Source organism: Bos taurus, chromosome 22 (assembly GCF_002263795.3).
Source record: "Bos taurus isolate L1 Dominette 01449 registration number 42190680 breed Hereford chromosome 22, ARS-UCD2.0, whole genome shotgun sequence".
In the NCBI taxonomy this organism is placed as follows: domain Eukaryota; kingdom Metazoa; phylum Chordata; class Mammalia; order Artiodactyla; family Bovidae; genus Bos; species Bos taurus.
Genome location: NC_037349.1, coordinates 9023856 through 9048440, shown reverse-complemented (window position 1 = coordinate 9048440; position 24585 = coordinate 9023856). Strand labels below are relative to the sequence as shown.

Here is a 24585-nt window from a genome sequence, read left to right as displayed (position 1 = left end):
GATTGAGCTCTGTGTGTGTGTGTGTGTGTGTGTACCAGAAAGGTTAAGAGTTTCGATATTTAATAGATTTGTGGAGTGACAAAATAGTGTGATAATCATTTGCTAACTTTTGAAGAGGAATTTTTTAAAGTCCTTTTCAAAGAAAGGTCTGCATAATACTATGACTACATTTATATAATGCAATATACAATGTGTAACTTTATTCATAAATCAACATATTTACAGCATAATTGTGAGAAAGGGGCATACCCAGATGGCATTCTAATCATTTGATAACTTTTGAAGAGGAGTTTTTTTAAAGTCCTTTTTAAAGAAAGGTCTGCACAATACTATGACTATAACCACATTTATATAATGCAATATAAAATGTGTAACTTTATTCATAAATCAACACATTTACAGCTTAATTGTGAGGAAGGGGCATAAGCAGATGGCAATCTGACTCACTTATTTAAAGGCCAAAACGTATTTGTAATGGACAGTGACCATAGAGTATGTAACCTCTAAAGGGGGAAAAACACCAAAATTTAAAAATCATCATCATTCATCTTATCCTTTATTTGTCCCTGTGCTTTTCATTTTTTTGCTACTGGTATTTTCCACAGCAGAGTATTTAGAGACCAGGATTTGGAGAATTTAAAAGGCTTTGTGCAAAATGAAGCAGGCACCATCCTGTGTCTATCTTTTATACCGTACTCTTTGTGGGACTAAAAAATATGGAGAAAGCTTAAAATAGCTGACATTCAACAGTGATGCTACCTAAACCTAACCTGTGCTTCCCTAGGGAGGAAAAAAGGGGGGGAAGGAACAGGAACAAAAGCATCAGCGAGTACTTTACCATAGGATAGCTATTTAATTGAAAACTATAGCCTATTTTTGTGACTCCCGTGGATAACTGACATACAAACTTGTCTAGCCTCATTCTTCTCTCATAATAGTGACCTGCTGAAGCATCACTGTCTGGCTAGAACACATGTACCCACCACTTGCATTTATATTTGAGAAATTATTTATTTCTCACTACAGTTTCCCCATTTAAATAAATCGCACATGTGACTTGTGCTTCCTTATTGTTCTATACTTCACTCTGGAGGTCATCACTCTTCATCCTTGAGCACCCATTGGCAAAGCTCTCTGTCTCATCTTGTTGAATTCTCCATATGTCATCAGCATGAATCAGTTTACTATTGACTTGGGGGTGGTTCTGGTTGCAAGATATTAATGTCTGCTCCCCCTCCTGGCCCCTCAATTTCTTTGCAGCTGCAATGTTGGGCTGTATGCATTATGTGGGCCAAAAGCACCTCCAGGAATTGACATCGTGGGTGGAAACACAAAGAGGCCAAAGCCAGGAGAGCTTTACCTCAGAATCTAAAGGCTTTTCAAACAGCTTCTGTCTTCTAAATTCAGGTTCTTTCGATGACTTTATTCAGAGCATTTTCGGGACTGGATGTGAAACCAGATACACTCGATAGAATCTGAGATTATTTCTAGACTGCTTTGCCCACAGACAAGATAATGTGATGTGAACTTGCTTTCCCACAAAATTATTAATGACACACTCTATACATGTAGGTAAACTGTGTGTAGGGGGTCCTAACTCTGAGTCTATGTTCTTTTAAACACTTAGTTCAGAGCCTTGGGGAGCTACAGTACCAGTCAGTCACTGAGAGAATAAATCACTCAAAAGTCATTTCTACCTACCTTAAATGGTTGTTTCTAGATCTTGTTTGTTTGTCTGTTTAAATAAGGCTCTTCACCATTTGACCTGATGGCATGGAGGGTGCTCAACCATCTCCATTTATACTTGTGCTCCAACTAAGCACAGCCCAAAGATATCCTCCTTTAACGTGTCCAAGAAGACATGTTCTGCCAAACGAACAAACACAGACATGGTATATTTGGCAGATATGTTGATGCTATACATCTTTCTCTCGGAGATTAACAGGAACATTATCATATTGAAAATGTGTACATACATGTGCATATACATACTCAGTTTTTATATAACATCTATAAACAAAAAAGATCTTCACAACCCAGATAATCACGATGGTGTGATCACTCACCTAGAGCCAGACATCCTGGAATGTGAAGTCAAGTGGGCCTTAGAAAGCATCACTATGAACAAAGCTAGTGGAGGTGATGGAATTCCAGTGGAGCTATTTCAAATCCTGAAAGATGATGCTGTGAAAGGGCTGCCCTCAATATGCCAGCAAATTTGGAAAACTCAGCAGTGGCCACAGGACTGGAAAAGGTCAGTGTTCATTCCAATCCCGAAGGAAGGCAATGCCAAAGAATACTCAAACTACCACACAATTGCACTCATCTCACACGCTAGTAAAGTAATGCTCAAAATTCTCCAAGCCAGGCTTCAGCAATACATGAACTGTGAAATTCCAGATGTTCAAGCTGGTTTTAGAAAAGGCAGAGGAACCAGAGATCAAATTGCCAACATCTGCTGGATCATTGAAAAAGCAAGAAAGTTCCAGAAAAACATCTATTTCTACTTGATTGACTATGCCAAAGCCTTTGACTGTGTGGATCACAAGAAACTGTGGAAAATTCTGAAAGAGATGGGAATATCAGACCACCTGACCTGCCTCTTGAGAAACCTATATGCAGGTCAGGAAGCAACAGTTAGAACTGGACATGGAACAACAGACTGGTTCCAAACAGGAAAAGGAGTACATCAAGGCTGTCTATTGTCACCCTGCTTATTTAACTTATATGCAGAGTACATCATGAGAAACGCTGGGCTGGAAGAAGCACAAGCTGGAATCAAAATTGCTGGGAGAAATATCAATAACCTCAGATATGCAGATGACACCACCCTTATGGCAGAAAGTGAAGAGGAACTAAAAAGCCTCTTGATTAAAGTGAAAGGGGAGAGTGAAAAAGTTGGCTTAAAGCTCAACATTCAGAAAATGAAGATCATGGCATCTGGTCCCATCAGTTCATAGCAAATAGATGGGAAACAGTGAAAACAGTGGCTGACTTTATTTTTCTGGGCTCCAAAATCCCTGCAGATGGTGATTGCAGCCATGAAATTAAAAGATGGTTACTCCTTGGAAGGAAAGTTGTGACCAACCTAGACAGCATATTCAAAAGCAGAGACATTACTTTGCCAACAAAGATCCATCTAGTCAAGGCTATGGTTTTTCCAGTGGTCATGTATGGATGTGAGAGTTGGACTGTGAAGAAACCTGAGTGCCGAAAAATTGATGTGTTGGAGAAGACTCTCGAGAGTCCCTTGGACTTCGAGGAGATCCAACCAATCCATCCTAAAGGAGATCAGTTCTGTGTGTTCATTGGAAGGACTGATGCTGAAGCTGAAACTCCAGTACTTTGGCCACCTCATGCGAAGAGTTGACTCATTGGAAAAGACCCTGATGCTGGGAGGGATTTGGGGCAGGAGGAGAAGGGGACGACAGAGGATGAGATGGCTGGATGGCATCACCGACTTGATGGACATGAGTTTGAGTAAACTCCGGGAGTCGGTGATGGACAGGGAGGCCTGGCGTGCTGCGATTCATGGGGTGGCAAAGAGTCAGACACACCTAAGTAACTGAACTGGTAACACTCCATAGCTGCTGCTTCTGCTGCTAAGTCGCTTCAGTCATGTCCGACTCTGTGCGACCCCACGGACTGTAGCCCACCAGGCTCCTCTGTCCACGGGATTCTCCAGGCAAGAATACTGGAGTGGGTTGCCATTTCCTTCTCCAATATACCCCAGAGAACTAGTATTTAATTAAGCCCCTATTTCTTATCACCAATATATCATTTAAGGGCCAAAACCAAAGCCCTTTTCTTTGCTCTGAGAGTCATCAAACCACAGTGACAATTAGGGATCTCCAGGGGTTTATTGCTCATTCCTTTTTGTATCACCATACAGTGCTCAGCACACAGTTTTACTTAAGAGTCAGTGATCTCTTAATATTTAATGATTACGTGGATATATGCATTCGACACTGATTAGAGCTTATGTGAGAGAAATGCCTTTAGTTACTAGACTCATCAAACTGGACTTCTGTATGTATTAAAAAAAAAAAAAAGGCACAGGGTAAAAAACAGTTCTATAGCATGCCGTCATGCCATAGAACATGCCATTATTCAAATAATCTACCATCTCCTTTGTTCATAAGCCACACTAAAGTCTAAACTATGTTTCTGAGAGTTTGTGCATCTGCTCCTAAATCCTTGTGCCCTAGTTGAGTACTTGGATCTGTCTTATTTTTAGCACTGCAGAGTCATAAAACCTCCCAGTGGAAAGGAACACTTTACAGTCAAGACAGACCAATGGCTTCATTTTCTAGATGAGGTAACAGAGTCTCAGATGGTTCACAGGATCTGCCCAAGGTCACATGGGAGAAATTTTCAAAGAGGTTCTGTGTACTTTTCCCTGTGTATCCAACAGTCTCTGGCACATTTAATAAGAAATATGACACATTAATTAATTATATTCATAATATAATCTTACAAGCTACTTTTATATAGACAAACCTTGGAAGTCTGTTACCTTAAGACTTAATAGAAAAAAAAAAAAAGACTTAATAGAAAGGAAAAATTTCCTCACTAATTAATTATGCTACTGTGTAACTTACTAAGAAATGATACACAGCAGGTCTAGTCTGCAAAAGAAAATCAGATAAAGTGATGATTGTGTGTCTATGAGAGCTTGTGAGATTAAAGGTGAAAGTGATCCAGAGTTTGTAACAAGAATGTTCTGTTCTACGTGACCACACTTCATCAGAAAGTTCCACTATACTTGCTTAAAAAGGGCACATCTGATACTCAAAGTTTGAATTGAAAGAATTAGAAAATTTGAAGATGAGAAAGTAGTTTCAATATTAGTATTGGATGGAGTAAATGTTGAATAAATTTATTATGTGAAACAAGAGTAGTTAAAAAGATCAAATACATGGTGATTATACAGCAGCTTGAAAACAACTTATAAGAAAAAAATGAAAAATGTGAGAAATGGACAAATCATAATAATTATTATACTTGTTACATAAATCTCAATCTTTAAAAAATTTAAAAATGAAGTAAATATAGAGTTTTTAAAATTAAGGTGAGCAAGAGTAACCATTCAATGGTTAAACAGACTTTTTACATGCAGAGTTAAAAAATTATTTTGTAATTTCCCTAGAACATGGACATAAACCAATGGTATAAGGGACCACTGGAACAGCTCAGTTTATTCCAAGAACTAGAAATGTGAAAGCCATGTTCTCTGTAACAAAGCAATAAGACTAGGAATGACTAGCAAAATTTTAACCAAAAAGTTACAGGGAAAAAAGGGAGACACTTTGAAGACTTTTAATTTTATTCTCAGAATGTGAGTTAAAAGGATTCACGTATTTACAAAGCCAAGACAGACAGTTGAAAATAAGCTGTTGTCAGAAATGTGTACAAGAAAAGGAAAAATTTGAGAGCTGAATTTAAAGTGAGGCTATAGACTCGATACTGCAGAAAACTGCATCACTGGGACAAAAGACAAACAGGACAGAATTCTAGAATTTGATGGAGAAAGCTAAAGAATACACATTAGAGAAGAGAGAAGAATTATGGAGGACAGATGATACATCCAAATGATCCCATCCAGGTAGGTCAAATTCCTTAGCATCCATTTCCAATCAAAACCCTTTGGTAATGAGAGTAGAGTTCTCCTTACAAAAATGAAGAATAGTTACTGAAATTGACATCCAGTTCAAGTTAAAGGGCAGCATGCTAAAAGTATTGGGCTTCCCTGGTGGCTTGGACAGTAAAGAATCTGCCTGCAATGCGGAGGACCCAGACTCGATCCCTGGGTCAGGAAGATCCCCTGGAGAAGGGAATGGAAACCCACTCCAGTATTCTTAACCTGGAGAATCCCTTGGACAGAGGAGCCTGGAGGGCTGCAGTCCATGGGGTCACAAACAGTAACACAGGAATAATACTGAAATGTTTGAATACAAAGGTATATTTAGGAATATTCAAGATGTTTGGAGAATTAAGGAGAAAGTCAATATATATTTTAAAATATCATGCTAATTTTATGCACAAGAATATTTTCTGTGTCTTTCAATTCCTATAGATTCATGAGCTAGAGACTGAATATGTGAGACCAAACTGTCTCCAACTCAGTCACGCCTAGGCTCCAGTCTGTGTAGAGGTCACTGAGCGACTTCACTTTCATTTTGATGCATTGGAGAAGGAAATGGCAACCCACTCCAGTGTTCTTGCCTGGAGAATCCCAGGGACAGGGGAGCTGTCCGTCTATGGGGTCGCACAGAGTCAGACACAACTGAAGCGACTTAGCAGCAGCAAGATCACAGGGAGGAGCTCAATGAGCTAAAATTCCTTTCTAGCTGTCACTGTCAGTAAGTCTGAGACAATTGCTATAGACGTCAATATCTACCTGAGATTAAACACTGACTGTGACCATGCCATTTCCTGTTTTACTCTAATAATCATGTTTACTGAAAGTTTATTATGTGCCAGACATCATTCTCATAATTTAATTCTCACAACAATACTTTGAATTGAGTATTAGGGATATTTCATTTTTTTTCTTTTTTTAGATAAGGAAAATGAGGCTCAAGGAGTTTAGTGATCGGCAGAGGTCACACAGCCAGAAGGTGTTGGAGATGTCCCTCTAACTGCCCTGAGCCACTGGACCACACTGCTGCCCATGGTGGTGTTTCTTAGGATGATTTTGCCTCTCAATGTCACCATGCTCCCTACTAGCTCTTTTTGCATGAAACCTTGTGTCCCTGTCATCCTGGTTTTCTGGCATTTTCTTCTAGAAGGACTTAAGATTGTGGATCTCAGAGCTACACCTGCTTGAGTAAATGGGCCAGACACGTGACCCATTCCCAGTTACTGCTTTACAACTTGGCCGTCTCTCCAAGGGGCTGGTGTTTTGCTCAGGAAATGGAAAAAAAAAAAAGAACTCAGCATTTCCAAAATTGTATTCTGTGAAACATCAAGTAATATGAACTTTAAATTGACATTTTATGGAAATAACAGAGCTCCATGCTCAGTAAAATACATATAAAAATATGGATTATATAATATTTAGCCAATTTACTTTATTTTTTAATATTTATTAAATTATTTGGCCAAGTCTTAGTTGTGGCATGTGGGATCTTTTGTTGAAGTGCAAGGATTCCCTAGTTGTAGTGCAAGGGCTCAGTAGTTGCGGCATGTGGGCTCAGTTGCTCTGCGGCATTGTGGGATGTTAGTTCCCTGACCAGGGATTGAACCCGTGTCCCCTGCACTGCAAGGCAGATTCTCAACAATTGGACCACCAGGGAAGTCTATAACCAATTTCTATAATAAGACATTTTTCAAAACATTTACCACGGTCATGTACATGTGCATGTATGCTAAGATGCTTCAGTCATGCCTGACTCTTTGTGACCCTATGGACTGTAGCCCACCAGGCTCCTCTGTCCACGGGGATTCTCCAGGCAAGAATACTAGAATGGGTTGCTGTTTCTCCTTCAGGGTATCTTTCTGACAGAGGGATTGAATCCATATCTCTAAAGTCTCTTAAATTGGCTGGTGGGTTCTTTACGGCTAGTGCCACCTAGAAACCCAATGCTAATGAATACCACACTGGATTTCTTAGGTGCTTTATGCAATATAAACTTTATTTTACTCAGGAAATTCTGGGGAAGTTCTACATTATCCAATTATTTGTTTATTCAAACAATCATGTCATTGGAAACTTCATGATCATGGATAACTATGCTTAAATGGGAAGCTTGGACGCTGGGCATAATATTACAGAAATAAATTGTTAGAGATATGAAATACCTCTTCTGATTCAGTTGTATCATATATAAACAGCTAATCTCCATCTTTATTTTTTAGAAGGAAGGAGAAGTTGTTTAGCGCCACTGAGTCCAGTCCTAAATACGTGTTTCATCCTTTCTGACATAAACTGTTTATAACAAATGAACTCCAGCCTGCATGCAGTATAAGCTCCATCACAGTTAAATCCCTGAGGCATTAGGTGAGCCTGACTCAGGTGTGCGAGTCAGCTTCTTAATTCCATTTCAAAATGTGCCTTCTCGTCAGAGCGAGAAAGCAGCCTCCGCTTATGTGGAATTAAGGTTAGGGTCCTTCCATTTATGCTGGATTGAAGTGTTTCTTTCTTCTGCGTGTAGAGCTATTTCTCAGCACAGCGGATGTCCAGTACCACAGGACGCATCATTCTTGGTTCATTAGCAATGCTTGACTAATCCTGATGATCAACTTCTGAGAGCAGTCTGCAATAGGTTACATCATCAGTGACAGATAACAATGTAAAGTGGGAAAACAAGGAACCAGGAAAGACTTGAAGTAACTGTGTACTTTCCTAAAAGGGATTACAAACAATAAAAAAAAATACAAGTGTGTGTGTACATATATTATACGTACATAAAGTAGTTATTATATATATATATATATATGTATATGTATGTATACATAATATGGGTTTCCCAGGTGGTGAGTAGTAAAGAATCTGCCTGCCAATGGAGGAGGTGCAAAAGACACAGTTTTGATCCCTGGGTCAGAAAGATCCCCTGGAGTAGAAAATAGCAACCTGCTCCAGTATTCTTGCCTGGAAAATACCATAGACAAAGGAGCCTGGTAGGCTACAGCCCATGGGGTCTCAGAGTCAGACACAACTGAGCAACTGAGCAAAATATATTATATATGTAGACCCTGATGCTGGGAAAGATTGAGGGCAGGAGGGGAAGGGGGCAAAAGAGGATCAGATGGGTGGATGGCATCATCAACTCAATGGAGTTGAGTTTGAGCAAACTCAGGGAGAGAGTAAAGGACAGGAAAGCCTGTTGTGCTGCAGTCCATGGGGTTGCAAACAGTTGGACACGATTGATCAAATGAACGACAACAATGTACATATATAAACATATATATATATATATTAAATGAAACATTGAAACTTTTGGATGCAATATAATATATTTCCTTCTTAAGTTCTAGAGTTAGAGCCATAGATAATTAAATTAGTTTTTTTTTTTTTTCCCTTTCTGCCCCTTTTCCCCTCTTGGACACACTTTTTTAAAATTTATTTCTTTAATTGAAGGATAATTGCTTTACAGAATTTTGTTGTTTTCTGTCAAACCTCAACATCAATCAGCCATAAATTCAGTTCAGTTCAGTCACTCAGTCATGTCTGACTCTTTGCGACCCCATGAATCCCAGCACGCCAGGCCTCCCCGTCCATCACCAACTCCTGGAGTTCACTCAACCTCATGTCCATCGAGTCGGTGATGCCATCCAGCCATCTCATCCTCTGTCGTCCCCTTCTCCTCCTGCCCCCAATCCCTCCCAGCATCAGAGTCTTTTCCAATGAGTCAACTCTTCGCATGAGGTGGCCAAAGTCCTGAAGTTTCAGCTTTAGCATCATTCCTTCCAAAGAAATCCCAGGACTGATCTCCTTTAGGATGGACTGGTTGGATCTCCTTGCAGTCCAAGGGACTCTCAGGAGTCTTCTCCAACACCACAGTTCAAAAGCATCAATTCTTCAGCATTCAGCTTTTTTTCACAGTCCAACTCTCACATTCATACATGACCACTGGAAAAACCATAGCCTTGACTAGACGGACCTTTGTTGGCAAAGTAATGTCTCTGCTTTTAAATATGCTATCTAGGTTGGTCATAACTTTCCTTCCAAAGAGTAAGCGTCTTTTAATTTCATGGCTGCAATCACCATCTGCAGTGATTTTTGGAGCCCCCCAAAATTAAGTCTGACACTGTTTCCACTGTTTTCCCAACTATTTGCCAAGCAGTGATGGGACCAGATGCCATGATCTTCATTTTCTGAATGTTGAGCTTTAAGCCAACTTTTTCACTTTCCTCTTTCATTTTCATCAAGAGGCTTTTTAGTTCCTCTTCACTTTCTGCCATAAGGGTGGTGTCATCTGCATATCTGAGGTTATTGATATTTCTCCTGGCAATCTTGATTTCAGCTTGTGCTTCTTCAATCAGTCATAGGTATAGATATATCCCCTCCCTTTTGAACTTCCCTCCCATCTCCTTCCCCATCCCACCCCTCTAGGTTGATACAGAGCCCGAGTTTGAGTTTCCTGAGCCATACAGCAAATTCCCATTGGCTTTCTATTTTACATATGGTAATGTCAGTTTCCATGTTACTCTTTCCATGCATTTCACCCTCTCCTCCCCACTCCCCATGTCCACAAGTCTATTCTCTATGTCTGTTTCTCCATTGCTGCCCTGTAAATTCTTCAGTACCTTTTTTCTAGATTCTGTATATATGCGTTAGAATACGATATTTATCTTTTTTCTTTCTGACTTACTTCACTCTGTATAATAGGTTCTAGGTTCATCCACCTATTAGAACTGACTCAACAGTGTTCCTTTTTATGGCTGAGTAATATTCCATTAGAAGGACTGTATTGAAGCTGAAGCTCCAATACTTGGGTCACCTGATGCAAAAAGCTGACTCATTTGAAAAGACCCTGATGCTGGGAAAGATTGAAGGCAGGAAGAGAAGAGGACGACAGAAGCTGAGATGGTTGGATGGCATCACTGACTCGATGGACATGAGGTTGAGTGAACTCCGGGAGTTGGTGATGGACAGGCAGGCCTGGTGTGCAGCAGTTCATGGGGTCGCAAAGAGTCGGACATGACTGAGCAACTGAACTGAACTGAACTGAAAATTCCACTGTGTATATGTACCACAATTTTCTTTATCCAACAGATGTCTGTTGATGGACATCTAGGTTGCTTCCATGTTCCAGCTATTGTAAATAGTGCTGCAATGAACAGTGGGAAACATGTGTCTTTTTCAATTTTGATTTCCTCAGGGTATATGCCTAGGAGTGGGATTGCTGGGTCACATGGTGGTTTTATTCCTAGCTTTTTAAGGCATCTCCATACCGTATTCCATAGCAGCTGTATCAATTTACATTCCCACCAACAGTGCAAGAGCATTACCTTTTCTCCACACTCTCTCCAGCATTTATTGTTTGTACACTTTTTAAAATGGTCATTCTGACCAGTGTGAGGTAACGTCTCATTGTGATTTGATTTGCATTTTTCTAATAATGAGTGATGTTGAGCATTTTTTCATGTGTTTGTTAGCCACCTGTCTTCTTTGGAGAAATGTCTGTTTAGGTCTTTTCCCCACTTTTTGATTGGGTTGTTTCTTTTTCTGGCATTGAGCTGCATGAGCTGCTTGTATATTTTGGAAATTAATCCTCTGTCCGTTGTTTCATTTGCTATTATTTTCTCCCATTCTGAGGGTTGTCTTTTCACCTTGCTTACAGTTCCCTTTGCTGTGCAAAAGCATTTATGTTTAATCAGGTCCCACTTGTTTACTTTTGTTCTTATTTCCATTACTCTAGGAGGTGGTCATAGATGATCTTGCTTTGACTTATGTCATCAAGTGTTCTGCCTATGTTTTCCTCTAAGAGTTTATAGTTTCTGGTCTTACATTTAGGTCTTTGATCCATTTTGAGTTTATCTTTGTGTATGGTGTTAGTAAGTGTTCTAATTTCATTCTTTTACATGGAGCTGTCCAGTTTTCCCAGCACCATTTACTGAAGAGGCTGTCTTTGCCCCATTGTATATTTTTGCCCCCTTTGTCAAATAGAAGGTACCCATAGGTGCGTGGGTTTATTCCTGGGCTTTCTATCTTGTTCCATTGGCATATGTTTCTGTGCCAGTACCATGCTTGTCTTAATGACTGTAGCTTTGTAGTATAATCTGAAGTCAGAAAGGTTGATTCCCCCCAACTCCATTCTCTTTCTCAAGACTGCTTTGGCTATACAGGGTCTTTTGTGTTTCTATATGAATTGTGAAAGTTTTTGTTCTAGTTCTGTGAAAAATGTCATTGGTAATTTGATAGGGATAGCAGCAAATCTGTAGATTGCATTTGGTAATATAGTCATTTTCACAATATTGATTCTTCCTACCTGGAACATGGAATATCTTTCCACCTGTTTATGTCAGCTTTGAATTATATCATTCAGTTCAGTTTATTTGCTCACTCGTGTCTAACTCTTTGTGACCCAGTGGACTGCAGCATGCCAGGCCTTCCTGTCCATTACCAACTCCCGGAGTTTACTCAAACTCCATTGAGTTGGTGATGCCATCCAACTGTCTCATCCTCTGTCATCCCCTTCTCCTCCCACCTTCAATCTTTCCCAGCATCAGGGTCTTTTCAAATGAGTCAGTTCTTCACATCAGGTGGCCAAAGTATTGGAGTTTCAGCTTCAGCATCAGTCCTTCCAATGAATATTCAGGACTAATTTCCTTTAGAATAGACTGGTTGGATCTCCTTGCTGTCCAAAGGACCCTGAAGAGGCTTCTCTAACACCACAGTTCAAAAGCATCAATGCTTCAGTGCTCAGCTTTCTTTATAGTCCAACTCTCACATGTATACATGACTACTGGAGAAACCATAGCTTTGACTAAAAGGAACTTTGTTAGCAAAGTAATGTCTTTTCTTTTTAATATGCTGTCTAGGTTTGTCATAAGTTTTCTTCCAAGGAGCAAGCATCTTTAAATTTCATGAATACAGTCCCCATCTACAGTAATTTTGGAGCCCCCCAAAATAAAGTCTCTCACTGTTTCCACTGTTTCCCCATCTATTTTGCCATGAAGTGATGGGACCAGATGCCATGATCTTAGTTTTTTGAATGTTGAGTTTTAAGCCAACATTTTCATTCTCCTCTTTCACTTTCATCAAAAGGCTCTTTAGTTCTTCTTTGATTTCTGCCATAAGTGTGGTGTCATTTGCATATCTGAGGTTCCTGATATTTCTCCTGGCAATCTTGATTCCAGCTTGTGCTTCATTAGTCCAGCATTTCTCATGATGTACTCTGCATATAAATTAAATAAGCAGGGTGACAATAGACAGCCTTGACATACCCTTTCATGATTTGGAACCAGTCTGTTGTTCCATGTCCAATTCTGTTGCTTCTTGACCTGCATACAGATATCTCAGGAAGCAAGTCAGGTGATCTGGTATACCCATCACTTTAAGAGTTTTCCACATTTGCTGTGATCCACACAGTCAAAGACTTTGGCATAGTCAATAAAACAGAAGTAGATGTTTTCTGGAACTGTCATGCTTTTTCGAATATCCAATGGATGTTGGCAATTTGATCTCTGGTTCCTCTGCCTATTCTAAATCCAGCTTGACCATCTGAAAGTTAACGGTTCACATACTGTTGAAGTCTGGCTTGGAGAATTTTGAGCATCACTTTATTAGCATGTGAGATGAGTGCAATTGGGCGGTAGTTTGAGCATTCTTTGGCATTTCCTTTCTTTGGGATTGGAATAAAAACTGACCTTTTCCAGTCCTGGGGCCACTGCTGTGTTCTCCAAATTTGCTGGCATATTGAGTGCAGCACTTTCAAGCATCATCTTTCAGGATTTGAAATAGCTCAACTGGAACTCCATCACCTCCACAAGCTTTGTTCGTAGTGATGCTTTCTAAGGCCCACTTGATTTGGCATACCAGGATGTCTGGCTCTAGGTGACTGATCACACCGTTGTCGTTATGTGGGTCATGAAGATCTTCTTTGTATAGTTCTTCTGTGTATTCTTGCCACCTCTTCTTAATATCTTCTGCTTCTGTTAGATCCATACCATTTCTGTCCTTTATTGTGCCCATCTTTGCATGAAATGTTCCCTTGGTACCTCTAGTTTTCTTGAAGAGATCTCTGGTCTTTCCCATTCTATTGTTTTCCTTTATTTTATTTTTTAATTTTTTTTTGCACTGATCACTGAGATAGGCTTTCTTATCTCTCCTTGCTATTCTTTGGAACTCTGCCTTCAAATGGATATATCTTTCCTTTTCTCCTTTGCCTTTCACTTCTCTTTTCACAGATATTTGTAAGGCCTCCTCAGATAACCATTTTGCCTTTTCACATTTCTTTTTTTGGGGGATGGTCTTGATCACTGCCTCCTGTACAATGTCATGAACCTCTGTCCATAGTTCATCAGCACTCTGTCTATCAGATCTAATCCCTTAAATCTATTTTTCACTTCCACTGTATAATCCTAGGGATTTGATTTAGATCATACCAGAATAGTCTAGGGGTTTTCCCTACTTTGTTCAATTTAAATTTGAACTTGACAATAAGAAGTTCATCATCTGAGCCACAGTCAGCTCTCAGTCTTGTTTTTGCTGCCTATATAGAGATTCTCCGTTTTTGGCTGCCATGAATATAATCAATCTGATTTCGGTATTGACCATCTGGTGATGTCCATGTGTAGAGTCTTCTCTTGTGTTGTTGGAAGAGGGTGTTTGCTATGACCAATGCATTCTCTTGGCAGAACTCTATTAGCCTTTGCCCTGCTTCATTCTGTATTCCAAGGCCAAATTTGCCTGTTACTCCAGGTATTTCTTGACTTCCTACTTTTGCATTCCAGTCCCCTATAATGAAAAGGACATCTTTTTTGGGTGTTAGTTCTAGAAGGTCTTGTAGGTCTTCATAAAACTGTTCAACTTCAGCTTCTTCAGCATTACTGGTTGGGACATGGGCTTGGATTACCGTGATATAGAATGGTTTGTTTGGAAACGAACAGAGATCATTCTCATTTTTGAGATTGCATCCAAGTACTGCATTTCAGACTTTTTTTTGACTATGATTCCTACTCCATTTCTTCTAAGGGATTCTTGCCAACAGTAGTAAATATAATGGTCATCTGAGTTAAATTCACCTATTCCAGTCCATTTTAGTTCACTGATTCCTAAAATGTTCACTCTTACCACCCCCTGTTTGACCACTTCCAATTTAGCTTGATTCATGGACCTAACATTCCAGGTTCCTATGCAATATTGCTCTTTACAGAATCAGATTTTACTTCCATCACCAGTCACATCCACAACTGGGTGTTGTTTTTGCTTTGGCTCTGTCCCCATTTTTTCTGGAGTTATTTCTCCACTGATCTCCAGTAGTATATTGGACACCTACTGCCCTGGGGAGTTCATCTTTCAGTGTCCTATATTTGTGCCGTTTCATGCTGTTCATGGGGTTCTCAAGGCAAGAATACTGAAGTGGATTGCCATTCCCTTCTCAGTGGACCATGTTGTGTCAGATCCCTCCACCATGACCTGTCTGTCTTGGGTGGCCCGCTGTGGTGCATGTGATCAGATTGGTTAGCTTTCTGTGATTGTGGTTTTCATTCTGTCTGCCCTCTGATGGAGAAGGATAAGAGGCTTATAGAAGCTTCCTGATGGGAGAGACTGACTGAGGGAGGAAACTGGATCTTGTTCTGATGGGTGGGGCCATGCTCAGTTCAGTTCAGTTCAGTCACTCAGTCGTGTCCAACTCTTTGTGACCCCATGAACTACAGCATGCCAGGCCTCCCTGTCCATCACCAACTCCCGGAGTCTACCCAAACCAATGTCCATTGAGTTGGTGATGCCTTCCAACCATCTCATCCTCTGCCTTCCCCTTCTCCTCCTGACCTCAGTCTTTCCCAGCATCAGGGTCTTTTCAAATGAGTCAGCTCTTCACATCAGGTGGCCAAGTATTGGACCTTCAGCTTTAGCTTCAGAATCAGTCCTTCCAGTAAGTATTCAGGACTGATTTTCCTTTGGGATTGACTGGTTGGATTTCCTTGCATTCCAAGGGACTCTCAAGAGTCTTCTCCAACACCACAGTTTAAAAGCATCAATTCTTTGGTGCTCAGCTTTCTTTATAGTCCAACTCTCACATCCGTACATGACCACTGGAAAATCATAGCCGTGACTAGACAGACCTTTGTTGGCAAAGTAATGTCTCTGCTTTTTAATATGCTGTCTAGGTTGGTCATAACTTCCCTTCCAAGGAATAAGCATCTCTTAATTTCATGGCTGCAATCACCATCTGCAGGGATTTTGGAGACCAGAAAAATAAAGTCAGCCATTGTTTCCACTGTTTCCCCATCTATTTGCCATGAAGTGATGAGACCGGATGCCATGATCTTAGTATTCTGAATGTTGAGCTTTAAGCCAAATTTCTCACTCTTCTCTTTCACTTTCATCAAGAGGCTCTTTAGTTCTTCTTCACTTTCTGGAATAAGGGTGGTGTCATCTGCATACCTGAGGTTATTGATTTTTCTCCTGGCAGTCTTGATTGTAGCTTGTGCTTCATCCAGCCCAGTGTTTCTCATGATGTACTCTGCATATAAGCTAAATAAGCAGGGTGACAATAGACAGCCTTGATGTACTCCTTTTGCTATTTGGAACCAGTCTGTTGTTCCATGTCCAGTTCTAACTGTTTCTTCTTGACCTGCATACAGATTTCTCAGGAGGCAGGTCAGGTGGTCTGGTATTCCCATCTCTTTCAGAATTTTCAGTTTATTGTGATCCACACAGTCAAAGGCTTTGGCATAGTCAATAAAGCAAAAACAGATGTTTTTCTGGAACTCTCTTGCTTTTTCCACTGATGATCCAGCGGATGTTGGCAAATTGATCTCTGGTTCCTATGCCTTTTCTAAAGCCAGCTTGAACATCTGGAAGTTCACGGTTCACGTATTGCTGAAGCCTGGCTTGGAGAATTTTAAGCATTACTTTACGCTGTTCCAGCGACGCTCCACCCACGTTAGCTGTTGGTAAAGCTGGAAGGCATCCTTGGAGGTCCTCTCACTCAGGCTCCCCATTTTACTGCTGAGGAAACTGCAGAACTGACTCAAAACCTTTGTTATTTCAAGTACTCAAAACTGACTGTTGCTATTATTTTTGTGAGATTAGAGATCCTAATTGTCTAAATTTTTTTCTAAACCTTTGGCTTTTCATGAAAATCTTAGTCCCTACAAAAGTGAGCTTTTAATATGTATTTGCTATTTGAAATTTGTCAGATTGAAATTTCTTTCATTAGTGTCTTATAACTTTCTGTGTACAGTTCTTTTGTCTCCTTAGGTAAGAGTATTCCTAGATATTTAATTCTTTTTGTTGCAATGGTGAATGGGATTGATTCGTTAATTTCTCTTTCTGATTTTTCATTGTTAGTATATAGAAATGCAAGTGATTTCTCTGTCTTTATTTTGTATCCTGCAACTTTGCTAAATTCACTGATTAGCTCTAGTAATTTTCTGATACTATCTTTAGGGTTTTCTATGTACAGTATATCATCTGCAAACAGTGAGAGCTTTACTTCTTTTCTGATCTGGATTGCTTTTATTTCTTTTTCTTCTCTGATTGCTGTAGCTAGGACTTCCAGAACTATGCTGAATAATAGGGGGGAAGGTGGGCACCCTTGTCTTGTTTCTGATGTTAGGGGGAATGCTTTTAGTTTTTCACTACTGAGAATAATATTTGCTGTAGGCTTATCATATATGGTGTTTACTATGTTGAGGTAGGTTCCTTCTATGCCCATTTTTTGAAGAGTTTTAATCATAAATGTGTGCTGAATTTTGTCAAAGGCTTTTTCTGCACCTATTGAGATTATCATATGGTTTTTATCTTTCAACTTTTTAATATGATGTATCACATTGATTGATTTGCATATACTGAAAAATCCTTGCATCCCTGGAGTAAACCCAACTTGTGTTGCTGAATTCTGTTTGCTAAAATTTTGTTGAGGAATTTTGCATCTATGTTCAACTGTGATATGGACCTGTAGTTTTCTTTTTTGTGTGTTGTCCTTGGTTTTGGTATCAAGGTGATGGTGGCCTCACAGAATGAGTTTGAAAGTGTTTCTTCCTATGCAATTTTTTGAAAGAGTTTTAGAAGGATAGGCATTAGTTCTTCTTTGGAATACATAGCAAAGAGATATTATGAAACTATATTAAGAAAAAAAAAAAAAAAGAATTCTCCTGTGAAGCCATCTGGTCCTGACCTTTTGTTTTTTTTGGGAGAGTTTTGATCACAACTTCAATTTCAGTGCTTGTAATTGGGTTATTCATAATTTCTATTTCTTCCTGGTTCAGTCTTGGAAAATTGAACTTTTCTAAGAATCTGTCCATTTCTTCAGGTTATCCATTTTACTGTCATATAGTTGTTCATAATAGGCTCTTATAATCCTCTGTATTTCTGCATTGTCTGTTGTAACCTCTCCTTTTTCATTTCTAATTTTGTTGATTTGGTTCTTCCCTTTTTCTTGATGAGTCTGGCCAAAGGTTTTTCAATTTTGCTTATCTTCTCAAAGAACCAGCTTTTAGTTTTATTAATCTTTACTATTGTTTCTTTCATTTCTTTTTCATTTTATTTCTCCTCGAATCTTTATGATTTCTTTCCTTTTACTAATTTTGGGGGTTTTTTGTTCTTCTTTTTCCAGTTCTTTTAGGTGTAAAGCTAGGTTGTCTCTTCAAAGTTTTTATTGTTTCTTGAGGTAGGATTGTATTGCTATAAACTTCCCTCTTAAAACTGCTTTTCCTGCATCCCATAGATTTTGAGTTGTCCTGTTTTCATTGCCATTTGTTTCTAAAATTTTTTGATTTCCCTTTTGATTTCTTCTGTAACCTGTTGGTCATTTGGAAGCATATTGTTTAATCTCCATGTGTTTGTGTTTCTTACAGTTTTTATCTTGTAATTAATACCTAGTCTCATAGCATTGTGGTCAGAAAAGATGCTTGATACAATTTCAATTTTCTTAAATTTCCTGAGGTTTGATCTGTGACCCAAAATGTATCTATCCTGGAGAATGTTCCATGTGCACTTGAGAAGAAAGTGTATTCTTCTGCATTTGGATGGAATGTCCTGAAGATATCAATGAGATCCATCTCATCTAATAAGACTTGTATTTCCTTATTCATTTTCTGTTTTGATGATCTATCCATTGGCATGAATGGGTTGTTAAAGTCTCCTACTATTATTGTGTTACTATCAATTTCTCCTTTTATGTCTGTTGGTGTTTGTCTAATGTATTGAGATGCTCCTATGTTGGGTGCATAGATATTTACAATTGTTATGTCTTCCTCTTGGATTGATCCCTTGATGATTATGTAGTGTCCTTCAGTAATTGTGTTTTTTGTCTCTGTATGTTTATTCTTTAATTCTTCTAGGTCTTTGTTAATTGATTCTTCCATTTTCTCCATTTTGTTTTCAAGGTTTTTGATCATCTTTACTATCATTATTCTGAATTTTTTTCAGGTAGTTTGCCTATTTCCTCTTCATTTATTTGGACTTCTGTGTTTCTAATTTGTTCCTTCATTTGCATAGTAATTCTCTGCCTTTTCATTATATGTATGTTTTTAAGGTTGAATTATTTCTTCCTTTTGGTTTCTGCCCTCCTAAGATTGGTCCAGTGGTTTGTGTAAGGTTCATATAGGGTGAGATTTGTGCTGAACTTTGTTTGTTTTTCCTCTGATGGGCAAGGCTGAGTCGGGAGGTAATCCTGTCTTCTGATGATCCTGATTGCTGATGGTTTGTATTTTTGTTTTGTTTATTGTTTAGATGAGGCATCCTGCACAGGGCACTACTGGTGGTTGGGTGATGCTGGGCCTTGTATTCAAGTGGTTTCCTTAGTGTGAATTTTCACTATTTGATACTCCCTAGGGTTAGTTCTCTGTAGTCTAGGGTCTTGGAATCAGTGCTCCCACTCCAAAGGCTCAGGGCTTGATCTCTCTATCTTTTCTGCCCCTGTGTGGCCTCAATAACTTGATGGTTTCCAGCTTCCCCAAGATTTCCCTTGATTGAGTGCCTTTTCAGCATATCATGATCCAGACACGCACAGAGGTATCTGCTGAGTTTGGGCCAGGTTGCCGTGCTCAGGCTTACCCGGCCTCTCTATGGTCATGAGCTGCGATGCTGACTCTAGCTCGCTGCTGCCTTTACTGTACTTGAGGATGTGACCACATCTCCCCTCTTGAATACTCTCCCATTCCTTGCTTCACTATAGGAATTCCTTTTCAATGAGTAGTACAAAATACAAGAACATATCTAAATCACAGATTACATACAGATGACTGGGTGAAAAATGAAAAGACCAGGAGGACCAATGAGTTTTCACTTTTTGATATTTCAGCAAACTCTAGGATAGTTTCCCACCATTTTATAATGTACATAACTTTATGCTTTATATCCCCTCAAGATTATCATTTATTTGGGGCTTCTTATCTATGCTCCCTCTATCTGTCTCAGTGGTTTTGAGTCTTTTGTCTCCTGCTCTCCTCTGGTGACTCCCAGAATATCACACTAAACTGGTTTCCTTGCTGACTCCTTACTTAACTGGGCTCCAAACACTGTGATGCTTTGGCAATGGGTCCTGTATGTTCTGCTCTGCTGTGTTAGATTGCAAAAGCGGCATTGATTCTCAGTAGATCCTACCATCAAGAGCTGGAAATATTGGGTTTCAAGGCCAGGACTCAAAAGGCATTGTGTATTTCAATTCTCTTATTTGAGATCCCTGCACCATTGCCAAATGAACAAACCCAGGGTGGCCTGGAGGGTGAGAAGGATGGAGCAGAGATGAACCACCAGTCCTGAACTGATCTAGCAGCTGTCTGTGGAAGCATGGGTGACACCCGGCTGAGATTGGATGAGCCTGACTCAGATAAGAACAGCTTAACTGATGCTGGCAAAAGCCACTAGCTCCTGAATTGTGAGTTCAATAACTGCTAGCTGTTTTAGCTGACTTGGGGTGACTCAGTAAACAGCAATAGCTATCACATATAGATTTAGTTCCCTCTACTATCACCTGTCACATTGGGCTTCCCTGGTGGCTCACTGGGTAAAGAATTCACCTGCAATGCAGTAGACACAAGAGACATGCATTCAATCCATGGTTTGGAAGATCCCCTGGAGGAGGTCATGGCAACCCACACCAGTATTCTTGCCCAGAGAACCCCATGGGCAGAGGTCCCTGTCAGGCCCACGGGGTTGCATAGAGTCTGACATGACTGGGAAACTGAGTACATGTGCATCATCTGGCTGCCATTATTTTTTGTTTGTTTGTGGTTTACTTATGATTTGGTTGTTTTCCTGCAAATGGAGGACAGTTACCTGATTTGCCTTGTTTTCTGATGCATCTGAAACACTTACTGACTCAACTGGCACATGCATGGGGCTCAGTGAATGGCTGGTGAATAAATGAACATAAGACTAGATGAGTAAATATTAATATATAGATGTTCCAAAAGCACCTAGTTAAAAATGAATATTTCTACCAGTTACAGTAGGGATAACTTTTAAGCTCTCTAGAATTCCTCAGTAACTTTTATGCATATTGTTAAAGTATATTTTCTATTTTTGTTTTCAATTATTTTTCCATCATTGCTACTTACTTTACCTATTTTTCCATGTTGCTAACATTCTTAAATGATAGATATTTATCATATTTAAATATCTTTGATAAAGTCTTCTTCACTTAAAAGAAATTCAGTCACAATGATGTATCCACTTTTAAATGTTTCTTTTAATTGCTTTATTCCATTAAAAATACAATATAGTAAGTCCCCTACATACGAACTGTGAAGTTTCAAATTTTCAAAGGTGTGAATATGTGTTCCATTAATGTCAGACATGAATGAAGTTGCAGCTTTCCCTCCATCTCCTATTGCCGATGATTCTTCAGCTACCATCTCCCACCTCCTCTCCTTCCTCCAATCAGTAAATCTTCTTGCCTGTTTACTTGATGCCAGTATACTAACTATTGTACTGTACTTTCCGAGGTAATGTACTGTACTATAACATTTAACATGTTTTATTTTATTATTATTTTTTTAGGTATCATTTGTGTGAAAGTTATTACAAGCCTATTACAGTACAGAACTATACAGTATAGTTTGTTATGTTAGTTAAGTACCTAGGCTCACTTTGTTGGACTTATGAACAAATTGGGCTTAGGAATGTGCTCTTAGAATGGAACTCATTCATATGTAGGGGACTTACTGTAATCATAAGATGGTATTAAGACATGAATAAAAATAAAAATCTCAACTGACTATTCTCATTTAGAGAAAATATATCCAACACCAATATGTGAATGGCCTCTGAGCCTTATAAGTTGCTAGAGTTGGTCTGTAATTGGTTCTGACCTTCCTGGTAGCCTTACACACCCCTTTCTTCCTATAAAGAAGGTGAACTAGGGTAGATGTTCCCATGATGACAAAATCCCTGCAAGCTTAGTCCCACATTTCATGTATCTCATGCCCACAATTTGAGAGAGAAGTGATGCCATCTTGCCTATTACCTGGCAGTAAATTCGCTTCCCACTCCTATGTGACAGGTGGCTCCCAAACAGGTAGGCTGGTGGAGCCGGGCTTCCTTTCATGCTGTCAAGGAGCAGCGGCCTCCTGCTGGTTGATGGCTACAGATTCCCCATCATATTGAGAGTCCCTCCTACTTTTAATTCCCCTAGCCACAGATCTTTCAGGGATTTGCTCCTGTTGTGAGTGAGGCTGTTGCAGTTGGTCTGCTCATCCCAGGGAAATGGAGCTCCATCTGTGTGAGGCATCTGCCTGCATTCTGCCATCTGACTAGCCTTAGACCAAATGCCCAGACTTCCCTTAGGGAAAGCAGGAAAGAAGCCCACAGCTCATCTCAGTCTTCAATGGCACCTGAGTCTACATTTGTCTTTCAATTCAGTGCTTCTGAAACTTCAATGTGCCTACAAATAACGTAAGATTCTTGTTAAAATGCAGATTCTAATCCATAAATTCAGAGGCTGGCCTGAGATCCTTCATTTGAAATAAGCTTCTGGGTGATGCTGATGCTGCTGGTCTAAGGATAAGGGTCCTTTTGAGCAGCAAGGCTTTAATCAGCACATTAGGCTAGCTTGTCTCCTATCTCTGGGCTCCCATGACACCTGAACTGAAATTTCATCAGAGTGATTGGTAGTGTTTTCCTGGAATTCCAACTAGCTATACATCTATCACTTGAAACTGGGCTAACTTATTGCCCTAAGCATCAGTACCTCAAGTACTAAAAAAATATAAACTAGGCTAAACTGATGAAGAGGAACAGAAACAAAACGCAACATACTGTACTTAAAAACTAGCAAATAGACTGATCAACACATAATGACTATCGTTAAAAATCCTACAAATTACAAGGGCTGGAAAAGATGTAGAGAAAAGAGAACGCTTCCTACCCTATTGGTGGGAATATAAGTTGGTGCAGCCATTATGGGAAATGGTATGAAAATTCTTCAGAAAATTAAAAATACAGTTACTATGACAAGCCAGGAATCCCACTTTTGGGCATATATCCAGACAAAACTCTAATTCAAAAAGATACATGCACCCTTATGTTCATAGCAGCACTACTCACAATAGGCAAGACACGGAATGCTACTCCTCAGTCATTAAAAAACAATGAAATGATGCCATTTGCAGCAACAGAGATGATCAGAGTAAGTGAAGTAATTCAGAAAGATAAAGACAAATATTAATACCATATGATATCACTCTATGTGGAATCTAATATATGACAGAAATGAACCTATCTGTGAAACAGAAGCAGAATCACAGACATAAGGGACTGGTGCTTGCCAAGGGGGACAGGGTTGAGGGAGAGATGGAGTGGGAGGTTGGAGTTAGTAGATGCAAACTATTATATACATAATGGATAAACAACAAGGTCTTACTGTATAGTATAGAGAACAATGTTCAGTATCCTATGATAAACCCATAATGGAAAAGAATATTTAAAAAGAATTCATATGTATAACTGAATCATTTTGCTGCACAGAAAAAAATGGACACATTACAAATAAACCATACATCAATTTAAAAAAATAGACTGGCTAACAGATCAACCCTTATCTCTTTTATTTTATTCCTGATTTAGTATTTTGTGCTTGTCAGAGCTTCCAGTAAGGGAATTAAGTGTAAGAGAGAGAATTAATTCCATTACCTCCAATTCATTTCAACTTAAAAACCAATTATTTAACTAGGAGCATTGGAGATACCAAGAAAAACAGGCACAACCTATTTCAAGAGCTTTACAACATCACTAGGTGAACAGTACAGTGTGCTAAGTGCTATAGGCACTATGGGAAAGAACTCCAGGCTCTTGCTACTCCAAATGTAGTTCCTGTACCAGCAGTACCAGTATCACTGGGGAACTTGTAAGGAATAGCAATTCTTGGACCCCACCCCAGAACTACACAATCACAGTCTGACGGTAGGCCAGGAATCTGTTTTAACGAGTTGTCTAGGTAACTGTGATGTACAGTAAAGTTTGAGGATCACTGGGATAAAATATGCTAATATTATTTATAATCAAGGAAATGTAAGTCATAGAGTTTTAGAGTAATGCTAACCAACACAAATATGAGTCATACACAGAACTTCATCTTTTGTAACATGTTGTTGCTGTTCAGTTGCTCAGTCATATCTGACTCTTTGTAACCCCCTGGGCTGCAGCACACCAGGTTTCCCTGTCCTTCACCATCTCCCAAAGCTTGCTCAAACTCATGTCCATTGAGTGGGCGATGCCCTCCAACCATCTTGTCCTCTGCCATCCGCTCCTCCTCCAGCCTTCAATCTTTCACACTATCAGGGTCTTTTCTAATGAGTCAGTGCTTCACATCAGGTGGCCAAAGTATTGGAACTTCTGCTTCAGCTCATTTATTATTTTTATTTTAAATTGAATTATAGTTGATTTACAATGTTGCCTTACTTTTAGGTGTATAGCACTGTGATTTAATTTCATATATATATATATATATATAATTTATATGT

General features: G+C 39.4%; 1 long non-coding RNA gene across 1 annotated transcript in view; it reads right to left on the bottom strand.

Annotated features, from left to right (window-relative positions):
• The window catches only part of LOC132343463 (uncharacterized), a 163278-nt gene that overhangs the window by 2989 nt on the left and 135704 nt on the right, over window positions 1-24585 (bottom strand). The window contains exon 4 of the long non-coding RNA XR_009492308.1: window positions 1702-1866. This is a non-coding gene — a long non-coding RNA (uncharacterized lncRNA). The remainder of the gene's footprint in view (window positions 1-1701; window positions 1867-24585) is intronic.